Source organism: Zalophus californianus, chromosome 15 (genome assembly GCF_009762305.2).
Source record: "Zalophus californianus isolate mZalCal1 chromosome 15, mZalCal1.pri.v2, whole genome shotgun sequence".
Lineage (NCBI taxonomy): Eukaryota > Metazoa > Chordata > Mammalia > Carnivora > Otariidae > Zalophus > Zalophus californianus.
In genome coordinates, this window is record NC_045609.1 from 71,293,700 (window position 1) to 71,303,085 (window position 9,386).

General features: G+C 46.2%; 1 long non-coding RNA gene across 1 annotated transcript; it reads left to right on the forward strand.

Annotated features, from left to right (window-relative positions):
- Positions 1 to 3,113: 3,113 nt before the first annotated feature.
- Positions 3,114 to 8,803, forward strand: LOC113923736. The gene is made up of 4 exons (XR_003520407.1): positions 3,114 to 3,203; positions 5,004 to 5,139; positions 5,844 to 5,992; positions 8,654 to 8,803. It is a non-coding gene; the product is annotated as an uncharacterized LOC113923736 (long non-coding RNA).
- The last annotated feature ends 583 nt before the right edge of the window (positions 8,804 to 9,386 follow it).

The window sequence follows — 9,386 nt, forward strand, 5'->3', positions numbered from 1 at the left end:
TAGCCCGTGACAGTGCTCATTTGAGCATTCTGGTGTGCTGATTAACTTCTAGGAAGGCTTGGGCTGTTTCGCTGGGTGGGCTGGGCAATTTCCCAGGAGGCTTTGCTGTCAGGTATGCATGAGAGGGAAGGCTGCCCTGGGCCTGAGTCAGAGACGTTTTTGTGGGAGGCTGGGCAGGGAGCTACGTGCCCCAGATTTGTGAGGGAACACCTGCTAATTCTTATCCTTTGAGGATTTAAGAAAGAGAGCTCAGCTCAGGGCCGAATATGAGGGGAAGGCAGAGTCAGGTGTGGACTCCCTGAAACCCAGGCATCCTTTGTTCTCCCTGGAAGGGGGTACCCGAGACTTGGTTCCCTACCAGTGCCTCAGAAGAAGGCTCTGGGATGTGCTGTTGTATTGCCTTGGTGGGGCATTTCTCCCCCTCCCTTTTTATGTTATTTAGCGCACAAATCCATTAGCATTGCTTTTTCTTGAGCATCCAAGATGCTACAGCCTATCACTCAAGTCATTCACATGGCATTTCAGCCTTTCTTTGAAAGACAATTGTGTCTTTAGTCAAAGACCTCTTGACAAGAGAAAATGGGTTCTAGAATGGAATAATGCAGCCAAGTGCTTGCCGTACACCTGCAGATTGCGACTCTGTGTGCCATTACGTCCCAAATTGTTGTGCTGGAAGATGTCTCTTGTTTACATCTCTTTATGGCCCGGCATTTAACCTTGGGGCTCCGTAGGCGCAGTCCCCTCCCCTCATCTTACCACTGCAATTCTTTCCTTTGTGGCCTACATTTTCTGTAATTATGTTGGGGGCAGTCATCATGTTTGTGTTTACTTAGCTGCGCTGCTGGAAGGGACTTCTGCCCCTGATTCCTTCCACTCTGGGGCTCACTTTAGGTCATTTCCCTATGCTAATCTTTTTGGTTTCTTCAGAGACTGCATCCTCAAAATGAAAGGGAGAAGGCACGTGCCTAAAAACTGAACAAGCAAGAAGGTATTAAAAATGACACGGGTCCTGATCTTATCCCAGAGTGTCCATGTGAGTAAAAGTAACACAGACATGTTAGGAAAAGCCACAGTGATGATGGTGATGATGCACTGGTGGTTTTCAGCCTGTGAGGGTAGGTTTAAAACAAAGTTTTTTATTATGGAAAATTTCAAACATATACAAAAAAGAGAGAATGCCGTAGGTGGGAATGTAAAATGATGTAGCTGCTTTGGAAAACAGTTTGATAATTTCTGAAGTGGTTAAACAGACAGGTGCCATATGACCCAGCAATTCCACTCCTAGGTAGGTGCCCGAGAGAAATGAAAATATATTCCACACAAAACCTTGTATACAAGTGTTCATAGCAGCAGTATTCATAATAACCCCAAAGAGGAAACAACCTAAATGCCCATCAACTGATGAATGGATAAATAAAACGCCGTCTATCCACATGATGGAATATTATTTGGCCATAAAAAGAAATGAAGCTCTGACACGTGCTACACCATGGACAAGCCATTCACAGAGGACCTCACCTTGTGGGATTCTTTTTATATGAGATGTCCAGAACGGGGGAATCTGTAGAGAGAGAAAGTAGATTGGTGGTCGTCTAGGGCTAAGGGTGGGGCAGAACTGGGGGATTATGGCTGAGGGGTGCAGGGTTTCTTTTTGGGGTGATGAATATATTATAAGATTGTGCCGGTGGATGCACCACCCTGAATATACTAAAAGTCCTTGAACTGTACACATGAAATGGGTGAATTGTATGGTATGGAAATTATACTTCAATAAAACTGAAAAAAAAGAGGAAGAAAAAAGATAGAATAGTATGGCAAAACACAGTTGCCAGGGCTCCACTGTGATTCCAGCTGAGAGCCCATGGGATCCTATCCCGCATTTTCACCCTTCTCCTCTCACACATTAACATCATTTTGTTGGTCTTTCAGTCTGTACCTGTAAGAGATAAGGGCACTTAAAAAAAAAATCAGATGCCAAAGCCATTATCACATTTAAAAATGTAACAATAATTTCTTAATATCATCAAACACCCACTGTTCGGATTTTCACTTGTCTTACCTTTTTTTTTTTCAGTTGTGGAATCATGATTCTAATTATCTATACATTACAAATGGTTGAAATGTTTTTAAGTGTCTTTTAATTCATAAATTCCCCTCTGTTTCTCTTTTCTTCCCCCTTGAAATTCATCTCTTTAAGAAACCAAGTCATTTGTCCCGCAGATTTCCTACAGTCTGGACATTGCTGTTTGCATCCCCACAGTGAAGTTTAACATGTTCCTCTGTCCTCTGCTGCTTGCCAGTTGCTAGCTCCATCTAGGGGTGTGATCAGATTCATAGGCGTATTGCGTCCTTCCATCAGGAGGCACTAGATGTCCAATTATCTCTCTCTCTCTCTCTTTTTTTTTTTTTAGCAGCTCTTGACACCAAGGCTTGGATCCATCAATTCATCAGGGATGGTGGGAATTAAAAAAAAATAAACAAAAACAAAACAAAAACCAAACACATACAAGATTCCTTCCTCATATACTAAATGAAGTCACACTTCTTTATCTCACTTCCCTGCACTTATTAGAAATTTGCCTCGTCCTGAGGCAGGGAATCCTGTTCTTTGAAAAGGAACCCAGCAGGCTGAGAGGCACACTGGAGCTTGCCTTTCCCCAGAGCACAGCAAAAGGGATTCAAACTGCTCTGTGCAGGAATCAGAACATCAGAGACCTGCTTATCTCCTGCCCCCTTCTCCTCCAATGCCCATGCCTCTGGCCCCTTTACTCTTCTTCTGGCACACAGCACCCTCACACATCTCCATGCTTTTGCTCATGCTGTTCTCTCTCTCTGGGATGTCACTATTGTCTACCTGCTTGGTTAGTTCACTTACTCACCCAACATTTATTGAACACCTGTTGTGCACCTGGCATCAGAAGAATAAGAAGAATCTGTCCCTACCCTTAAGAGGCTCACATTCTGTTGAGGGTAGGGGATAGACAAGTAAATGGATAATTGTGAAATTCTTATCCTTGAAGATCTGGCTCAATTATCACTTACCCTGTAAGGTCTCCTTCCCTCTCATTCCTCGAACAGAACTGACTATTCTCTTTGAGTGATCCCTCTGCCCAGGTTGCTGATCAAGTGTTTTCCACATCAAGGTAGAATCAGGAGCATTGATGTCTGTATTGACTGCACGATCGTGAACTCCACTGAGAAAGGTCTGTATCCTATTTATCTTTGCATCTTGTTTGTATAACTTATTATGTGTTTTGGAGCAAGTGACCTAATTTCTCTTCTTATGTATAATATGGAACTAACCCCAGGACCCACTTCCAAACTGTGTTGAGGATTGAAGAGATATTGCACACATAGCTTTAGCTTTCAGGTACCTTTGTTATTATGTATAGACTTTGCATTCGTCAAGTATTTGCTGAATTACTGACGATTAATGAATGGGATGTAATCCTTACTTTTAATTAACTTACAAATTTAGGAAACAAGATGAGTGTAGAAAAGAGAGTTAACAGGGCAATGTGGTACAGTGAAGGGGCTTTGGATCAAGAGATAGAGGACTCAAGATGCTAGCTTCAACATGTGTCCTCTGGAACAGTGGTTCTCAACTGGGGTGACTATGTTCCCCCCCACCCAAGGGGACATTTGGCATTGTCTGGAGACATTTTGGTTTTCACAACTGGAGATGGTGCTACTGGCATCTGGTGGGTGGAGGGATGCTGATAAACATCGTGTAATGCACAGGAAAATCCCCTCTGCACCTCTCCTACCCCAAACTAAGAATTATACAGCCCAAAATGTCCATTAGTTCTGAGGTAGGGAAACCCTGTTCTAGAGCCTTCCTACTCAAAGTATGGTTCACAGACCAGTAGTCTTCATATCATCTGGAGCTTGGTAGAAATGCAGAAACTTGGGCCATAGCTGAGACCTACTGAATTGAAATTTCCATTTTAGCCAGATCACCACTATGTGATATATATGCTCACTAAATTTTGAGAAACAGTGTTCTAGAATGGTGCTTTTCAATCTTTGAGACTCATTAGAATCACCCAGGGGTCGTGGTGGTGGGGTTAAAAATCCCAACGCCCAGGCCATGCCCTATGATCTTAATTAAATCAGAATCTCCGGGGTCATACCTAGGCATTGGTACTTTTAAAAGCTCTCCTTATTGATTCCAATACGCAGCCAAGGTTGAGAATCACTGATCTAGGAGCTAATAGTCTGATGGAATGGAGAGACCTATTAGTAGATTGAAGTGCATGGTGATAGCTGATTTTGAAAGAACGCAGCCCAGATGGAGGACATTAAACCATCAATGGTGACCAGTTTGTTGGAAGCAGTGGGAGCCCAGAGCCCCCACTAAGACAGGTGTTATCTTGGGCAAGTCATTCCCCATGCCCACCACGAACCCCATGTCCAGTGTTGTCTCAGTTTCTTTGTCTATTAAGAGAAGATCTTCAAACTGCCTTCTCCCTCAAACCTTCTGAGTGGCCCATAGTATGGCTTAATGAGGGTTTGGTGCATGAATGAACAAATGAATGAATGATCTTATACTATGTGAAGCCAGTGGTATAGACAACAGATGATCTAGGAGTTCAGGAGCAAGGAGTCACTCATCAGTGACAGCTTCATGAAAGAAATAGGATTTTGGTGGGGGCTCTGGGGCAAGCCCTCCAACAGAGGAAGAAAACACACATCTATTTCCTTTTGTTCCCATTGGGGAAGGGATCTTCCTTGGGCTCAGTGCCTTCCAAAGGTGATGCATCAATCCCAAACGTCTCCCACCTTGCTTTCTAAGGAACACGGGTCCTTATTTTAACATAGCTGTGTGTCATTAGCAGCCATTTTTAGAGATCAGCAGGTAGGGGCTTCTCTCCCTTATGGGGTTGGAGGAAAAAAGGTTCTACAACTTTCCACAGCCCCTGCCACCTGGTGCTCTATGCGGAGCAGGAGACCGGTTCCTCTGTAACCCCCTGCACATTAAAGCCCTTCACTTCTTAAAACAGATGATGGCTTTAAACACCAGAATGAAGGGTTGGAAATGGACTTAACCTCATCAAACACTTCCATATCTGATCTTACCTTCCGAGCTGTGGATCCTGGCCAACATGAAAGAGTTCCATTTGCAGGCTGACTTTCAATGTGAGTTTTATTCCTCTCTCAGAGTTTTTGCCTGTCATGCCAGGTTGGGGAGCAGGGTAGGGATGTGGTTGGTGCTTGGTGGTAGATGGCCCTGTTCCTGGTATTTGGGGAGCTAGAGAGATGGAAAATGCCCCCCTCACCCCCCATGAGGCCTAGCTGGAGGATTTTTGCATTTCCCTGGGAAGGCTATACTCTGTCAATGAGCTGAGTTGAGAGAAGACATTTTCTTTTATCAGAGGCCAGCCTCTGCAAATCCTTCTTACGTTTGGGGAATTTTCTGTCCTATGAGTTTTGGAGGGGAATTGGGGTGAGAAGAGACGGTGCCTACTTCTCAGCCCTCTTGGCAACTAGGTCAGGGACATGGGACCTGGTTTCAGTCAACAAGGGTTAGGGTTAGGGTTAGGGAAACCCCGTTGGAAGCTGTAGAGTGCTGTGGCCAAGCGACAGCCACCTTACCACTCTTCCCCTTTCTTCCTCCCTGTCCTTCTCCTGGGCAGCCACGTGTGGTTCTTTTCCTCCAGCTGCACCTGGTGCAGAGCTGGTCTTGCATTCCTTGTCTCAGGTGACCCAAGTCTGACACAAAGCCCCAGAGACATCTAGGATGAGGCAGGTGGGACTGGCATTAGGGGGAGGCCAGCAAGGCATGGAACAGACCCGGCAGGGCCTTGGTCACTCTCTTACAAAATTTTCCTTTTATCCTACAGGCAATGGGAAGCCACTGGAAGGTTTTAAATGCCAGGGGTTTGTGAGTGCAATTGGGAGATTTTGTGGTCAAATCTGAATTTTAAGATCATCACCGGCTTCTGTTGGAGAACGGATGCATGGAAGCAGGAAAGCCAGGCTAGTGATTCAGGTGAGCAGTGAGCTTGTCTGGACAAGGGTGGTGACCCCTCCATCTCCTGGATGCCTTTTCTCCATAGCCTGCTTCCAGACTTTTCCTTCAGACTCCCAGCTCCCCCTGCTGCCCGAGGGCATGCGTGTCTACCAGTGATGGACGCCCTGACCCACAGGTGGGGGTGGGGGGTAAGATTTGAGCCCTCAGCCATGCAGTAGGGTGAATTTTGAGGGTAGAGGCCCACTCTGTCTTGGTAATACAGAAACAAAAGTAACACCTGACAAAATATCGTAGTCTTGGAATTTTAAGCTTTTCAACTGCCAGGGGCTTTGAATGTCTTTGACCCCGGATGCCCAAGTGAGGCTTGGCTCTCCCATGCCACGCTTGCTCCGACAAGGGGTTGTTGAGTGTAAACAGGTTTGACAACAGGAGCCTCACTCTCTCCCCAGACCACTGATCTCCTTTGGACAATTCAAATGGATTTTCTCCTTTCTTTTGTACCCTGCCGTGCTGTTCTGGCTGTGTAGCACCAACACTTCCATGGCTGCCTATGTGGGTTGGTGGGGCTGAGCCCAGGATGAATCTCCCTCTGGGTCCCTGGGCCCTGGTCTAGAGGGAAGCAAGCCTCAGTCCTGGGTGAGAATTACTTGCGGTTCTGCTGCCAGGCTGAGGAGGATGCTGAGTTGCTGAGCACTGCTCTTATTCTCCAAGTGGCGCCTCCCAAGGTGCTCAACCTTCTCTTCTCACAGGAGAAAGGACTGACCAGAGTGAATCTGAAGCAAAGGAGAGCATGGCTGGAAATGACCTTGGGCTGGAGGTCCCCATAGGAAGCCATCAGCCCATCAAATCACCTTCCTCTTTGGCTCAGGCTTTGATCTCTCCTGAAATCCAGGTCAAAGCCGGGCCTCAGGCATCTTTCCCGAAAAGCTGTGGCCGATGCACCTTTGCCCGCATTCCGTTGGCCTCAGGACATCCTCGGATCCTCCTGGGTCCCCGCACTCCTGCAGTGTGGCGGGGAGCTGCCCGCTGGGACATAGGCCGAGCAATTAAGAAACTGCATTTTTCTCCTCCTCGCTTCCCTAATTGTTATTTTTTGTCCCTGCTTTCAAACCATCCCTGGTTTTCATTTCATCTTGCCCCAGCCTGGTGCGCCCGGCAGAAAAAGCCAGCTTGCTCAGTGGGAGGCAATTTTCCCAGCGTGTCCAGCGATAATTCCAACACGACTGCTTTGTACATATAATTATAAAACCAGGGGCCACCAAAGTGCACCTATAGAGCAGAGTCTTGACTGTTCTTGGTTCTGTTTTAATTATTAAGCCTTAAAGCAAAAACTAGGTTTCAAAGAAAACTTTCTGTACAGTCCTCAATAGAGTTAAAGGAGGAACATTTTAAGCTGATGAGCTGACACTTGTAGAAGCAAATATATTAAATAAATCATGATTCGTTTTGGGGGCAAAGTCTGACTTACATCAACTCTGGAAAAAATGGATCTTAATGAGTGACAGTTGGGTGTTTTCTGTCACTTCCTGAGGTAATGGCCGCAAGCTGACATTGCTCAGTGGGTGTCTCATACTTCTGAACAAAAGTTTTTTGGAGTGAGATAGACAAGGTAGAAATCCCAAGGTGACTGGGAGGAATGTCTAATGAGTGGAAAGACATATTTACTGGCAGTCTGTATGTAAGCTGTGACAGTTGACAGAACTTGATTGTAACAAATATAGTTGATGAAGAAAGGGCTGACAGACTGAGAGAGGGGCCGTGGTGGGGGGCGGGGGGCGGAAGAGTCAAAAGCCCTGCCTTGCCTGAACCCTGTTACTGGTAAGTTGGATGCAAAGCTCAGAGTCATGAAAGGGAGCCTGGATCCTGCACTGATATCTAAACACAGAAATGTGTTGAGCTTGCAAGAGGTGCTAATGGGTTCAGACCTGTTGACCTTTCTGCCCATAAATTGAGAAGCTGATTTTTTTCTAGTGGCACCTGGAACCAGAAGATGACCCCCCAGCTCTAGGGACATATGTAAGTTCTGTGACTTTGGGACCCACTCTGTGGGACCCATGCCTGTGACCGGGGCAGATCTGGGGTCCTTCTTTGACAGATGCCTCACCTGGGCAGCTACCATGACCAAGAGCCACTGGGCTCTGGCCCCAGTGGGCACCGGTGAGGCTCACCTGGGGTTGGGATGGAGATTGAACAATGAACCCCCTGTAACCTTTCATTCTTGCATGCCCTTTACCTCCTTCGTTCTGCGGCTCCTACCCCCCTCTACTCAATTTCTCCTCTGCACCCCACCCCTACCCTCTCCCCAGCACAAAAGGAGTGATTGGCCTCGAAAAGGCAGAGCTGACTGGCATATTAAATGGTGACACTTTGTAACTGACTGGTCAGGGCTTCAACAATCGGCTTGCCAATGAGCTCTGCACTTCTTCCCCCAGGCAAATGTCACACTGAAACTAAACAGGATCTTTTTTCATCCTACATGCTGTTTTCTATGCCACATATTATTTTATAGTTGAAAATAGGCTAACTCTTTAAAATGCACGGAGCCTGCTGTACTTTCATCGTGGGCTCATTTTGGAGGAGAGGCGGCCTGGGAGGGAGTGGGGGGAGCAGAGAGACTGTGTCGAGTGGCAGTGAAGTTTTGGTCAGCATCTTGACCTTGACTTTTTTTTTTCTTTGAAGGGATGAATAAATGAAGGTAAAAATTAGAAAATTTTAAGGATCGAAAAGAAATGGGTGGAAATGAGGAGAGCAAAGGAGATTAATGAACCAGGAACATCACCCATCAAGATAGGAAGCTGACGTGTCGTCACCAGTTTCTTATTTCAAGTGACCAGGGCAAGTATTCCTTAACTACAGGTTGATTTTCTATCTGCTCTGTGATTTGGAAAATGGGATCCATTCCTGGTTAATTCCTCAGACCTGAGTGAAGTGGCAGTTCCCTGACTTTGATGTTGTCCCAATTAAATGGATAACTCTTTCCAATGGTCTTGGTTAACACAATCCACTTTCTCCAGGTTGGTTCTTGTTAATATGATCCACCGGCTTGGAAGGAGAGCTTGGGTAAGCCAAAGCTAAGTGGAGTCCTTCCCAGGTCAAGAGATATGGGCTGCCTCAGTGTCAAGAATCCTGATGTCATGGACTTCAGCTCAGTGGGTTAGTCCTTCCATTATGGACCAGCGATTCCTGAAAATGTCCCCTATTATGGCTGGCTCAGTCAATTGGGGTGGTAGATGGAAGGGTATTATAACTCATCCAGGAGCTAGGCCTTCCTGTCAACGGGACAGGAATTTTTAGAATAAGGTTCCGAACATGAGGGGAAGTGGAGAACCAAGTAGAGAAGGCCTTGTAGCTCAAGAGAGAGGAGGCATTTGGTTTGAGTTGAGGCAGTTACATTCTGGGGAGAGATGAGACA